Source organism: Nannospalax galili, unplaced genomic scaffold, assembly GCF_000622305.1.
Source record: "Nannospalax galili isolate Female #2095 unplaced genomic scaffold, S.galili_v1.0 scaffold191, whole genome shotgun sequence".
NCBI lineage: Eukaryota > Metazoa > Chordata > Mammalia > Rodentia > Spalacidae > Nannospalax > Nannospalax galili.
Genome location: NW_008331484.1, coordinates 3,562,027 through 3,577,737, shown reverse-complemented (window position 1 = coordinate 3,577,737; position 15,711 = coordinate 3,562,027).

Here is a 15,711-nt window from a genome sequence, read left to right as displayed (position 1 = left end):
CCCACTTAAGGTGCCCCCATTTCCTCCCTTTCTCCATTACTAATGCCCTTCTCCTATGGTTTTACCTCTCTTGAGCTCCTTCTTTCCCTTTATCCCCTAGGTTCCCTGTATACCCTTCCCTCCCCCCTCCCTTAAACTAACCCAATTTTTATCCATATCTCCCTTATTAGGGCCTGTTTCCTACTGTTCTTCTCTTTCAGGTTCCTTCTTTGTCTTTACCCCCCTGGTTCCTTTCCATTATCCTGGTTCCTGTAGTTATGTCTGGTGACATACTCATTTATCAGAGTCTGATTCTAAAATCCACATATAAGGGAGAACATATGTCGATTTTTTTTTTCTAAGTCTGTGTTACTTCACTTAGTCTAATAGTTTCTAGTTTCATCCATTTACCTCAAATTTCATGATTTCATCTTTCTTTACTGCTGAGTAAAACTCCATTGTACAAATGAACCACATTTTCATTATCCACTCATCAGCTGAGGGACACTTAGGTTGCTTCCCTCTATTAGCTATTGTGAAAAGAGCAGCAACAAACAGATGTACAAGTGTCTCTGCTTTAGGATGAATTTTTTGGGTTTATTCCAAGGAGTGGTATAACTGGGTCAAATGGTATGTTCATTTGTAGTTTTTTAAGAGTTCTTTCTATAGGGGTTGAACCAGTTTGCAGCCCCACCAGCAGTGCTCTGAAGGCCTGTTTCCTAGGCTACACATGGGGGACTTGTTCCTTTCTTTTTAACTTTTAAAAAAATTTATTGAGTATTTCATACATGCATATAATATATTTGGATCAAATCCACGCCTCCCAGTCCCTCCCCTCCAACTCCTCCTATATATCTCCCTCACTTTTTCCTGAACATCATGCACTTTTTTTTTAATAGAGCTTTTTGCTGCTTTAACATTCCTCCCTCTGATGAGGTAACCCTAAAATATTTTAGGGATTAGATAGAAGCTCCCCAATACTTTTGAAATTATTGGCGTCTGGAAAAGAGTATGCTGCTAAGAATTCCAAGGACATTTTGATTTTTAACCTAGAAACTGGCGACTTTTCTTTGGGGTCTTTTTATACTAGTTTCCTAGCCAATTCCTACCTCTTATTCTTATCACACCATGGCCTGAAGAGTTTATCCAAATTGCCGATAGGGAATCAGGATGCAGACTGCTCTGACTTCTTCCATGCTGAACAGGGAAATTGGGTTACCCCTTCAGTGGTTCAATCTAAAAGACTCCCAATTTGCATGACTCTTAAGTGTAGGGAAAAAAGGAAAGTCCTTGACTGGTGCCTAGGAGATGTGAAAGAGAAGTAAAGGCAAGAGTAGTTAGCATTACAAGTTCTAGACAGAGAACCAGAAAAAAGTCAAAACAGGGCAAATTCCAAATGTTCATAACAGAATCCATTGGAATTGTTTGATGCAAGCATCCAAAAGCATTCCTCCATTGTGCTCCTCCTCATTTTTCTTTTGTCTGCCAAGCATGGACTCCAGAGTGATGGACTCAGGTTTTGTTTTCAGGCACTTTGATAGCTGTTGAGTGGCTAGAGTCAGTGTCAGTTCCCTCTCAATGGCTTCTAGCTAGGGGGAGAAAACAAATTTAACCATCATTTTAGAACAATAGTGGGTTGTCTCCCTTAGCTGCAGGTGGGCACTACAGTATTGCAGACAAAGTTTTGAAGTCTTACATCTGAGAAGCACTTTCTGATTCAGAACAAAATCATCAATGAGAAACAATTGTCCGAATAAATTTTTATATGGACTTAAGTCTCATGTCTGGGAAGGGTAATCCCTTGAACTCTCAAAGAAGTATACCGATCACTTTAATCTTTGGTTATACTTTCCCTGTGGGTGTTTAAAACCATATAGTTGGCCCAAATAAACCAATTTATTTTTACTCTTAAGGTCTTTTGAGGATCTGTTCCTTAGGGGTCACATGGGCTTGGGAGGAGCCCCTGGCTTCTTTCTTTTACCAGTTCTGTCTATGTAAAGATCAGTCAAAGGTCCTGCTTGACCATGGCTGACTTCACTTGGAAGTGTAGAGGGAATGTTTCCTCTGTGTTGACCATCCTCTTTGTAGACTGGACACTGGTTCAAGTCCATCTGGTGGGGTCTCCATGGCCTCCATGAACAAGAGGATAGGTGACTCACGACAGTTATAGGACATTTTGAGAGACAGTCCATGGATAGTCCCTGGAACTTAGTTGACCTTGGAGGCCAAGGAGCAAAAACTGCCCTTTAATTCCTTCTGACCAGATTAGTATAGGCCACAAAGTGTGCCTGTTAAACCAGTTCCACCAGTCTGGTACTTTTAATTACCATGTACTATGTAGATAAAGCTCTGGAAAAAAACACATATTCTCAGATAAACCTTGACTAGATATATATTTTGTTCCTTAAACTAGTTGACTAAACTATGACCTTAGGAATTCTAAGATTATGTATATATTATTTTTGTCTCATCCTTTATATGCAGATCTTCATCACTTGCTTAGGATTTCTCATTATTTTCTGTTTATTTTGGAAAATACATCCATTCCCATATCCTTTTAACATCTTGTACATTCTTGTTTTCTTTTTTAATAATTATGAGGCATAATAACATTAAGAAATGAATTTTCCATCTGTTGTGAGAATTCTTTTCCTGGGGATACTAAACAATGTTTATCCCCTTCTAAAATTCTGGTGTCAAACCAATGTTTGATTAAAGTTTTCTGGGGAACAAATGAATTTGCTGAGCTTACTTACAGAGATGACTGAGGAGTTGCTCAGGTGTATGAGTGACCTGAGGGTATGCACACTGGAAAGACTTTACCCAGCTTGCATCAAACCTTCTCTTCCTAGCCATCCCCAAATTATATACTTTAATCATCATCAAGGAGTCTTGAGCACTTTTAAAGGTGTTTCCTAACCATTTTAATTTCTTCCTTTGTGATCTCTATGTCCAGGTCCTTAGGCTACTTTTTATTTAGTCATTTATTTTCTTGTTCGTTTGTTTTTTGAGTCCTTTGCATATTTGGATTTTAATCTTCTGTAGGATATGTAGCTGGTGAGCAGTGCCAGACAGGAGAAACCTCCATTGGAGTTGTTGTTCAAGGTAGTCCGAGATACTCCCAAAAGGCTATTCCCACAACCCTTGATTACCTTTCAGAACTTTAAGGTAAGACCCTATTGCTGAAGACAGAACATACTTCAGACGCAAGACTTGGAACAATGGAGCTGGAACTGACCTGGAAGCCTCCTCTCTGAAGACTAGCTCTCATCGTTCTAGAGGATACTATGCATGGTGATAAGGGAGAAAAATCAATCGATGGTTCAGCTAGAACTTCAAAACCTAATAACCACAACAAACTATGGCAGTGCATTAGTGGCATTTTTATCTTGGAGGTAATCAACAGCTATCTAATTCGACGTAAAGCACTGTCAGTGAGAGATAACTCATGGGAGGCATTTTAAACATAGTCAAATACACACGACTGGAGCGGTCATAGATTCTAGGGGAAACCCTATCTCTTTTACACATATAGACAAATGAAATTTCTTGCTGTATGCTGAAATATATGGATCCAAGTAATTTCAGACAAGTATATCATATCAAAGAAGCTTCTTTTTGCAACAGATGGAGTTTTACAACTGGCACATGCAAAGAATATACATCTGAGATATGCCCAGGCCTAGATGACACAGCTACTTTGGAACCTTTATACCTAAGCCTCATGGAACATAGTGGAACAGGGAGTAGAGAAAACACTAATATATCCTTCAAATTTACAAGAAAAGCTTCATCATGGAACAGAGAAAAATGCACACAGAAGGCCACAACTAGCTGACCTTTAGAGAACAAAAGGCTGCAGAGTGTGTGTCCCTGGATAGGACTCCTATATTAAACTTCACCCACCCATGGTTCAGAGACCATAATAGAAGATTGGGCATAAATATTGAAAGATCCAGGGTGATGCATGAACATAAGGTAACATAGGCTTTTTAGGCCTTTGGGAACTTATGCATAAGAACTTACAGTGAAGGTGACAGCATGCACAATACCCATGCCGAATCCTTCATACAAAAACCCAACATACACTTGGGGGAATGGCCAATAGGCTCCAACTTTAGTTAAGGAATGATTGGCAACTGATTACTTCTGGATGCAGCAGTGTTTTTAGTTAGAGTGACTAGACTCCAGTGGACGAACTTGCACTGAGGGACATCTGGGTACAGAAGTTTGATGAAATAGGCCTTAACATATATGAAAAAAATGCATGAAATCTATCGGGGGGGGGGCTGTGATGGGCATGGATGGAAGAGATGGGTCTAAATATGATTAAGATCTTTGGTATGAAATTCACAAAGACTCAATAAAACATAAAAAAGAGCAGAATATGACAATGCAGAAGGATAATGATGTCATGATAAAAGCCATCACCTTGTATACCAACCAAAATTAGCAAGGAAAGAAAATAAAACAACCTATTTGCTTAAAAATAAAAGCATTATGTGATAAAAACATATAATTGTATTCATAGCAAGAAATGTAAGACACTCATTGAATTTAAGTGCAATTTTATCATAAACAATGCTGAAGAAAAGTGAGATAGAAATTTCAGATTACTTTGTGCTGTTATTCTTTAAAATCAGTGCCATCTTTAAAATTTCTCTATAATTTTTTAATCATAGTTTATAGTTCTAAATTTTGTGTGGATAGATTCATTATTTATACATTTTTATTCCATTGATGGAAAATATACTTGTCTTTGCTTCATATGAGTATCTTCCCTGAGAAACTCAGTACTGAAGAGCCAGACTTATCTGTCACTGACATGATTTTTTGGATGATACATTTATCACCATTTGTATAAGTGACAGTTTATGTATTAAAATGAGTTTGAATGAAACGACCTTGCTAATCTCCAATTTTTTAGACTTGCAACAAAAGTCTCTGTGATCTTCAAGAGCTGTTTTATTACACTTTGTGTATATCTTGCATCAAACAAATAAAGATGAGAAAATGGAAAGATAACATACATTATCATGTATTACATTCAATTATCAAGGAGAATTGTGTTGGTCTGTCTGTCTAACCTTGTCTCACTATCACTCTGATTCAAAGAAATAAGAGCTAGCAAAATTTTAAAAATAGCATTATAGTTACTTATTTCCTGTAACTATTATTGTCTATTCTCACTTAAATAGTCTGCATGGCCCTTTTTAAAAGCCACATTACTGTTTCTCCAAACCCTTCAATAACATTTTTCTATCATATTCATAGTGTAAGTCAGCATCCTTGAGATTTCAAAGGCCATATGTGATCTGTTCTAACATTTCATTATTTTGTTCCTATCTTTCCCATCACTTCTTCATCATCCCACATGTTCATCCATGAACTTCACTGCTTTTACATCCTAGCGATCTTCATATGACTTTAATTTTGCAGATATCATCTTATTTGAGGATTTTATATTCCTTTTTTGGTCATGCTTTCCTACAGCAAAAACACTCTGGGCCTATTCTCCAACTTCTTCATGTGTGCATTTGGATGGCTTCTCAGTCATTTCATAGAACACAACACACTCCTCAAATTATGAATCTCTAACCTCCACCATGCTTTATTCTTCTTATAAAACTTATGGCAATGTGATGCACTGTCTGTGACTGGGCATGAGTGTGATGATTTATCTTGAATACTAGCTTCTTTGGATTGAGAAACACCTTGTAGATTATCAGAGCACATATCAGGAGGCATGTGTGAGGACATTTTCAGAGAGGAGTAACTGAGGCTACTATTTTCTTTGGTTTCTGGATTTATGGTACGAGATGGTCTCCTCTGGTGTCCCCCTTTCTCACATGATGTACTGAACTATTTTAAATAGTGAGCCAACATAAAGCTTTCTTTTCCCCTTAAGTTCTGTCTAGTTTTTGTCATAATGATAAAAACTGAACACAGAGAGGGTGGGTTCTGACCTCCATCTGTGTAGTGGCTGTGATCTCAGACAACCACCAGTTGGAGAGTGCCTGTTTCAAGCCTCCCTCTGGCATAGGGGCTGAGAACTCAGGGCACTGCCTGAGAGTGCCCGTTTCATGCCTCCACATGGTGGTGAGCAGGGGTTGCAATTCTAATATCTGACAAAATAGACTTCAAAGTAAAACTAATCAGAGGGGATAAGGAAGGTTGCTTCATTCTGATCAAAGGAACAATTAACCAAGAAGATATTATAATCATCAACATATATGCACCAAACTCTGGCACAACCAAATTCATAAAAACAAGACTACAAGACTTTAAGACACAGATTAATGCCAACTCATTAATAGTAGGGGACTTCAATAACCCACTGTCTCCCTTAGACAGGTCAATTGGACAAAGAATAAACAGAGAGATAACTGAATTAAATGATACCATATATCAAATGGATCTAATAGACATCTTTTGGATATTCCACCTAAGCACCAAAAAATACTTTCTACTCAGCACCTCATGGAACATTTTCTAAAACTGATCATACACTGGGCCATAAAACAAATCTCAACAAATATAAAAACTTGAAATAATTCCATGCATTATATAGGACCAAAATGCAATACAGCTCAAAATCAACACTGGACAAAGCCCTAGTCACTATATGAACTCATGGTGATTAAACAAAACACTCTTAAACAATGAGTGGGTCAAAGGAGAGATTAAGAAAGAAATAAAAGAATTCCTGGAATTTAACAAAAAGAGCATACAACACAACACAACCTCTGAAACACTTTAAAAGCAGTCCTAAGAGGAAAGTTTATAGCTTTAAGTGCCTACATTAAAAATTAAAAAGAGCCCAAATAATGACCTAACGCTGCAACTCTAGATGCTGGAAAGGCAAGAACAAATGAAACTCAAATCCAGCAGATGAGAAGAAATAACAAAATCAGAGCAGAAATTAATGCTATAGAAACAAAGAATCAATGAATCTAAGAGCTGGGTCTTTGAAAAGAAGATAGACCCCCTAGCCCAGTTAACCAAAAGAAAGAAAGAAAGAGCAAATTCAAATCAATAAAATCAGAGATGAAAGGGGAAACATCACAACAGACACACAAAAGCACCAGACCATTATAAGGGAATATTTTAAATTTGAAAACCTAAAAGAAATGGTTGGATGTCTAAAATCATGAAAACCACCCACATTAAACCAAGGAGAGATCAACAGTTTAAACAGACCCTTAACATATAAGGAAACTGAAACAGTAATACAAAGCCTCCTAAGGAAAAAAAACAAAACAAAACAAAAAACCCAAGCCCAGATGGATTTACAGCAGAATTCTACCAGACATTTAAAGAAACCTCCAACCAGCAGTACCTAAATCATTCAAAATGATAAAAACAAAGGTAGAACTCCCAAATTCCATTTATGAAGACAACATCACTCTAATAACCAAACCAAATAAAGATATAACCAAAAAAGAAAACTATAGACCTATATCTTTAATGAACATAGATGCAAAAATTCTCAACAAAATACTTACAAACTGCATACAGACACACATTAAAAAGATCATTCACTATGATCAAGTAGGCTTTAATCCACAAATGCAGGGATGGTTCAATATACACAAGTCAAAAAATGTCATTAATCACCTAAATAGATTCAAAGACAAAAACCACATGGTCATCTCAATAGATGCAGAAAAGGCTTTTGACCAAATCCATCATGCATTTATGTTCAAAGTCCTAGAGGGAATTGTACTAGGGGGAACATACCTCATCATAGTTAAAGCTATATACAACAAACCCACAGCCAACATCATTCTAAATGGAGAAAAACTGGAAGAATTCCCATTAAAATCAGGAACCAGACAAGGATGTCCACTATCTCCACTCCATTTCAACATAGTACTTGAAATGCTTGCTAGAGCAATAAGACAGGGGAAGGAAATTAAAGGAGTACTAATTGGAAAAGAAGAGGTCAAAATATCCCTTTTGGCAGATGATATGATACTACAGGCTAAGAGGTCCCCACTGTTCCACCAGAAAACTCCTAGAACTGATCAAAACTTTCAGTATAGTGGAAGGTTGTATAATCAGTCTACAAAACTCTTTAAACTTTCTATATACCAATAACAAGCAATTGGAGAAAGAATAGAGGGAAATGCTCCCATTCACAATTGCTACAAAAAATAAAATATCTTGGAATAAATCTGACCAAAGACACCAAAGATCTCTCCAACAAAAACTAAATTGTTAAAGAAAGAGACTGAGGAAGACACCAGGCTATAGAAGGACTTTCCATGCTCACAGATTAAATGTTCGCCTCTGTGCAAATACCGTCATAGACGAACCAAAAGCTATGCTTTACTAATCTAGACATCTCTCAACCCAATCAGGTTAATAATTACCTATTGTAACATATTTGAATATTTTTTCTTTGGAAGCAACTTTTCTGTAAATTTAAAATCATCTCAAAATAGCCGGGCGTGGTGGTGCACGCCTTTAATCCCAGCACTCAGAAGGCAGAGGCAGGCGGATCTCAGGGAGTTCGAAGCCAGTCTGGTCTCCATAGCGAATCCAGGCCAGCTGGGGCTAAAGGGAGACCCTGTGTCAAAAAGACCAAAAACAAACAAACAAACAAACAAACAAAAAACAGCAGCACTGGGGGGACTGATAATTGGTATACCACATCTCAAAGTATACTACAGGGCTATAGTCATAAAAACAACATGGTACTGGCACAAAAATAGACACATAGATCAATGGAACATCATTAGAAACCCAAACCCTAGTACATGCAATTTCAACCACCTGATATTTGACAAAGGTGCCAATGGAGGAAAGATGGCATCTTCAACAAATGGTGCTGGCAAAACTGGATCTCCACCTGTAGAAGGCTGAAACTAGATCCTTATCTTTCACCCTGCACAAAAGTCAATTCTAAATGGATCAAGTACCTCAATGTGAAACTGGTAACCCTGAAACAATTAAAAGAAAATACTGGCAGTAACCTACAAGGTGTAGGTATAGAAAAGGATTTTCTAAATTGGACAGAAGTTGCTCATGAATTAAGGTCAGCAATCAACAAGTGTGACCACATTACACTAAAAAGCTTCTGTACAGCAAAAGAAACAATCAAAAAAGTGGAAAGAAAACCCACAGAATGGGAAAAAATCTTCATCAGTGACACATCTGACAGAACTTTAACATCCAGAATATATAAAGAACTCAAAAAACAAGGGAGAAACCAAATGTCCCATTTAAAAGGCTAAAGATCTAAACAGAGAGCTCTCAAAGGAAGAAATAAAGATGGCTAAGAAACATTTCAAAAAGTGTTCAACATTGTTAGTAATTAGGAAAATGCAAATTAAAACCACGCTAAGGTATCACCTTACCCCAATCAGACTGGCTAGGATCAAGACAACAAATGATAACAAATGCTGTCAAGGATGTGGAGAAAGGGGAATGCTCCTTCACAGCTCAATCCCAACACTAGTGGGATTGCAAACTAACACAACCACTATGGAAAACAGTGTGGAGAACTCTTTATATACTAAAAATGAACCTACCATATGACCTGGTTATACCACTCCTTGGTATAAACCCAAAGGACTCATTCTATTATAGAGACACTTGTACAACCATGTTTGTTGTTGCTCTTTTCACAATAGTTAAGAGATGGAAGCAAACAAAGTTCCTGTCAACTGATGAGTGGTTAAGACAAATGTGGTATATTTATACAATCGAACTCTATTCAGCAGTAAAGGAAGATGAAATAATGAAGTTTGCAGGTAAATGGATGGATCTAGAAGCTGTTAGACTAAGTGATGTAACACAGACTCAGAAAAATAAAAGATATATGTTCTCCCTCATTTGTGGATCTTAGTACCAAATCCTTTTAAATTCAAGGTCTTTTTAATAAGATGATGCTGTACAGGTGACTCTTCTGCATGAAATAACTACCATCATCACCACTTCAGCAGTGCCAGAATGCTAAACATTGTCACAATTGTGCTGTTGTCAGTTGTGCTCCTTCATTAAAGGAGGGGCATGCAGGGTCATTGGAACCTCATCAGAGTATCTAGCCTCTCTTTCCAACTCTCTGTAATTTGGCCCTAATCACACATGGTCTCCTAGATTTGGGGAGAGCTAAAGTATACAATCTTGTGAAGGCTAGGATGAGAAGGCTTGACTCATGCTGGGTAAAGGCTTTCCAGTGTGTATGCCCTCAGGTCATTCATACACTTCAGCAACCTCTCAGTTATCTTGGTGAGTAAGCTCAGACAGTCCATTGGTTCCCCAGTAAAACTTTAACCAAACATTGATTTGACACTAACGCCTTGAAAGGGAATAAGCATTGCTTAGTATCCCCAGGAAAAGAATTCTCACAACAGACAGAAAATTTGTTTCTTAATGTTATTATGTCTCATAATTATTAAAAAAAGAAAATAAGAATGTAAAAGATGTTAAAAGGATAAGGGAATGGAGGTATTTTCTAAAAGAGGCCGAAACAATGAGAAAGCCTAAGGAAGTGATAAAGGTCTGTGTAGGTTTGTTACCATATATAAAAGATGAGACAAAATAATATACACATAATCTTAAAATTTCTAAGTTCATAATTTAATCAACTAGTTTAAGGAACAAAATATATACCTAGTTAAGGTTTATGTGAGAACATTTGTTTTTTTACCCATGCTTTATTTACATAGCACATGGTAATTAAAAGTACCAGGCTGGTGGTACTAAACTTATTGGATGTTTAACAGCCATACTTTGAGTAAAATGGACAGAGGGACTTAAAGGACAGTTTTTGCTCCTTGCCTTCCAATGTTGACTAATTTTTGGGGGACTATGGAACATCTCTCAAAACACCCTGTAACTGTGGTGGGTCACCTGTCCTCTTGTTCAGGGAGGCTATGGAGACCCCATCAGATGGACTTGAAGCAATGTCCAGTCTACAAGAGGAGGGCCTACTCAGAGAAACATTTCCTCCAAAGTTCAAAGTGAAGCCAGATATAGTTGGGCAGGACCTTTAACTGATCTTTACATTGACAGAACTGGTAATAGAAAGGAGCTAGGGGCTCCTCCCAAGCCCATGTGACCCCTGAGGAACAGGTCCTCAAATGACCTTAAGCATAATATAAATTGATTTATTAGGGACAACTATACGGTCTTAAACACACAAAAGGAAAGCATAACCAAAGAGTAAAGTGAGCCATATATTTCTTTAAGAGTTCAAGGGGTTACACTTCTCAGACATGAGACTTAAGTCCATATAAAAAGTTATTTAGACAATTATGTCTCATTGATGATTTTGCTCTGAATCAGAAAGTGCTTCTCAGATGTAAGACTTCAAATCTTTGTCTGCAATACTGTAGTCTCCACCTGTAGCTAAAAGAGTCAACCTGCTATTGTTCTAAAATGACGACCAAATTTGTTTTCTTCCCTTACTAGAAGCCTTTGACAGGGAACTGACACTGATTCTAACCACTCCAAAAGCTATCAAAATACCTGAAAGCAAATCCTGAATCCATCACTCTCCAGTCCATGCTTGGCAGACAAAAGAAAAATGAGTAGGAACCCAATGGAGGAATGCTTTTGGAAACTTGCATCAAGAAATTCCAGTGGACTCTTATATGAACATTTGAAATTTTCCCTGTTATGACTTTTTTATAGTTCCCTGGCTGCAACTTGTAATGCTAATTACTCTTGCCTTCTACTTCACATCTCCTATTCACCAGTCAAGGACTTCCTCCCCCCACCCCCACAGGTAAGAGTTATGCAATTTGGGAGTCTTTTAGATAGTCCCACTAAAGGGATACCCCAATTGCCTCACCCTGTGTCCCTTTCAGCATGGAAGAAGCCAGAGTGGTCTGTGTTCCAATTCCTTATCCACAAGCTGGTTAACCTCTTCAGAGAATGGTGGGATAAGAATAGGAGGTAGGAATGGCTAGGCAGTTAATGTAAAAAGACCCCAAAGAAAAGTAGCCAGCTTCTTGGTTAAAAGTTAAAATGTCCTTGGGCCTCTTAGCAACATACTCTGTTCCAAAGACCAAAATTGTCAAAAGTATCTGGGAGCTCTTATCTAATCTTTAAAAAAATTTAGGGCTACCTCTTCAGAGGGGGGAATGTTGGAATAGCAAAAAACCCCATAAAAAAAGAAGGAAGAGTACATAAAGTTATCAGAAAAAGGTGGAGGGGAGAGAGTGGGTGTGGATTTGATCAAAACACCTCATATCCCTGTATAAAATTCTCAATAAATCATTAAAAATATCTGAACACTGTTTTATGTATAGTTGTCTATTTTTCACTTCCATTATTCTTTTTTTTTTCCAATTTGAGAGGGGGAGCTTGAGACAGGCTCTCTCTCTGTAGCCCCTGATGGCGTGGAACTTTCTATATAGACCAGGCTGGTTTCCATCTCACAGAGATCTGATTGATTGTCTCTGACTCCTCAGTGCTGTGATTAAAGGTATGCACCACCACTAAGGGCCTCAGTTCACTTATTTTAAAATAAGATTTTACAAAGTTTAAAGAAGATGGTTATCAGAAAAAAATGTAAGAATATATGTTAAAATTAATTTCTATTTCTTGATTTATATGGCCAGTGATATAATGTGACATTCTGTTAAAAAACATTAGTTGTGAAATGATGATTAATCACAATTGTAAACATGATGAGTTCTAGAATCACCTGGGAGATAGGCCTCTGAGCATGTTGTTGAGGATTGCCTTGACACCCGTTAATTAAAATGGGAGGAGTTGCCCACTGTCAGTGGCACCATTCCCTGGGCCAAGATCCTGGATTATGTAAAAAGGAAGTGAATTGAGCACAAGCATTCATTGCTTTCTGCTTCTTGACTATGAATGCAATGTGACCAGCTGATTCCAGCTCTTGTTGCTGTGAGTCCCAGCCTTGATAGACTGTATCCTGAAACATGAGCCAGAAGAAATTCTTCCTTCAGTAAGTTGGGTTAGTTAGGGTATTTCATCACAGCAGGAGATGAAAATAGGCATTTTAATAAAAGTGTCAGGATACTATATTTGAGCTATATGTATAACTGAATAATGTAGTGCAAGGATATAAGCTATAACTTTTCTGCTGTACATGCCATTGAACAGAAATCAGTTCCATTTTTACTTGAAAACAGTTAACCTCTGCTCCAGCAGAGCTGTAAAATAGCTGAATTGATGATAAGTCAAAGCTTTCATTGCACAGGAAGAATACTCATTAATCTTTTTGTCTATTCCTGGGTTACAAATATTTTTTCTGATAAACGATGTCAGAGAATTTTAGTTTTTCACTCTGCTTGCTCAGACCTTTCGATAATAATGAGTTCACTAGATTTTAACTTTCTTTAGGTTTTTGTAAGAAATAGACTTTCAGCAAGGATTTGAATTATTATATTTGAGAGGTGGTGGAGAAACTGATAGCAAAGCAATGAAGCAAGAGAGGGAAGGAAAGGGGTGGAAGAGAAGCCAAACTTCATGGGACATAATGCAAATTACCAACTGATAGACTATGTGAACCTCAGAAAAACCATTAGCTTCATTAGAGGAAGCCATAAAGGCATAAAACCATCAGAGTGGCCGAACGGCTCTAAATTGTAAAAGTACAAAGTTTTCCCAGTGACCTAACAGTTATAGATTGAAGACCTGACTCTGCTCATACCTTATCAGCTGGTCATTCCCAAGCCTGAGAGGAAATGTTTGTGGAGCCCACCTCTCTCCTCTAAGGCCATAGATAACATTCCTGCCAGTTCCTGGGTAAATAATCTTGAGAAGGAGACCTTTAAGCCTGGGTACTAACTCGACTCCCCACTTAAGTATAGTTGTGTCCCAGAACCCTGGTATAAACCGCCCTCTGGTTTCTTTGTCTAGTTGTAGATGCTTGGTTCCCACAGACAGCCTCTACCTCTCACTGTTATCTTCTTTGAATTAAAGAAGATATAATCCTTGCCTGTTGCAGGCCTGGCTCTGGTTTCTTGTCTCCTACTCTTCTATATTTCTTTTTATTTTCCAAAAAATCTAACACCAATATGGAAATGGGAAATGAGACACAGAACCCGGTATAAGAGAGAATGTTTGTTGAGGGTTGTTACCTTGACAAGGTTAATTAAGAGCTCTGCCTCAGCACTCTCTCAAATGGACCCAAGAGCCTGAAGTTGATACACGCTATCTCTTTTGTTCGCAATTGTCAATGTTTGCTTCCAGGAAGACCATTCTGTTTTATGTCTAGTTGGCCTTGAATGCATGCAGAATATGTTTTTCAGGCAAAACAAAAAAAATCAACATTAAAAAAAATGACACGTATATTAATATCATTTAAGATTTTAGGAATTTTCCAGTCTGTCTTGAGGTCAAGGAGTAAGGCACTAATAACAGTCTACTTAAAAATGCTGCTGAGGGGCTGCAGAGATGACTCAGTGGTTAAGAGCACTGAGTGCTCTTGAAGAGGACCTGGGTTTGATTCTTAGCACCCACATGGCAGCTACAAAATGTCCTTAACTCCAGTTCTGGGAGAATCTGAAGCCCTCTTCTGACCTCCGCGGCTTTGCACGACACGGGTGTGCTCACATACATGCAGGCGTTACACTCATACACAGAAAATAAAAATAATAAATAAAATTTAAAAATGCTGCTGCGTGAATGGAACGTTTCCCTGGGTCTTAAATATAGAACACTCCGTTTGATAGGTCCCTGTAGAATAAAATTGGAACGATCTATTGGTGGTGACATAATGATCTTAGAAATACATCAACTTTCATCTCCTGAGTTGACAAGGATCTTTAGTTCTTTTAGCTATTTGTGTTCTCCTTAAATACCTTCAGAAGTTTATCCATGTCCTGTTTTCTTTCCTAAACTTTCATCATATTCAATTTTATTGGAAGCTATTAACTGTGAAATTAGTAATTTTTGGAGGAGTCCTGTAGCTTTGGTTTTTCACATTTTTGGGGTTTCTGCATTGGTACTTGTGCATTGAAGCTAAGGTTATTGGTCAGATTTTTTTAAACTCAGGGGCTGGAGTGATGGCTCAGCAGTTAAGAGCACTGACTGCTCATGCAGAGAATCTGGGTTCGATTCCCAGCACCCACATGGTGGCTAGGAACCATCCTTAACTCCAGTTCCAGGGGAATCCAAAGCCCTCTTCTGACCTCTGCGGTATTGCACGACATGGGTGCCCTCACATACATACAGGTGATACACTCATACATATAAAATATTTTTAAAAAATCATCCATATTCTTTCAGTAATAAATATTTGCAATTTCAAGAAGGATTACTTGTAGCAGTGTTAGGTTGTTTTGAATGCTGCTGGATTGGGACTATAGCCCAGCAGTTAGATCCTCAGCCTACATGCTTAGGGCATTGTACTTGCTCCCAGCACTACTCTTAAAGTAGAACACTATCTTCAGAGTCAACCAGAAACAATGGACAGGCACTATGAAAATAAAGCAACAGTAGATTAAAGACAACCACCAGTTCAAGGCCAATATTTCTGGCATAATAAAGAAAATGGAGAGTATTGTGTGTAGTAAGATATTGCTTACTGAGGCCATGACTGCAACAGAAATAAACAAAGAGCAGTGGTTGGTTGCTTTAGCATTCAGAGCTAGAAGAAACAAAAAAATAAATGAGAGAATACTGTCAGGTGGAAGAGATAACTAGCTCTAAGTAATGGTTAAATAAAAAGAAAGAGAAGTAAAAAAAATGCAACCCAGCAACCTAAATGCAGCCCCAGTAAGTCTAACTAAAAAAAAAAAA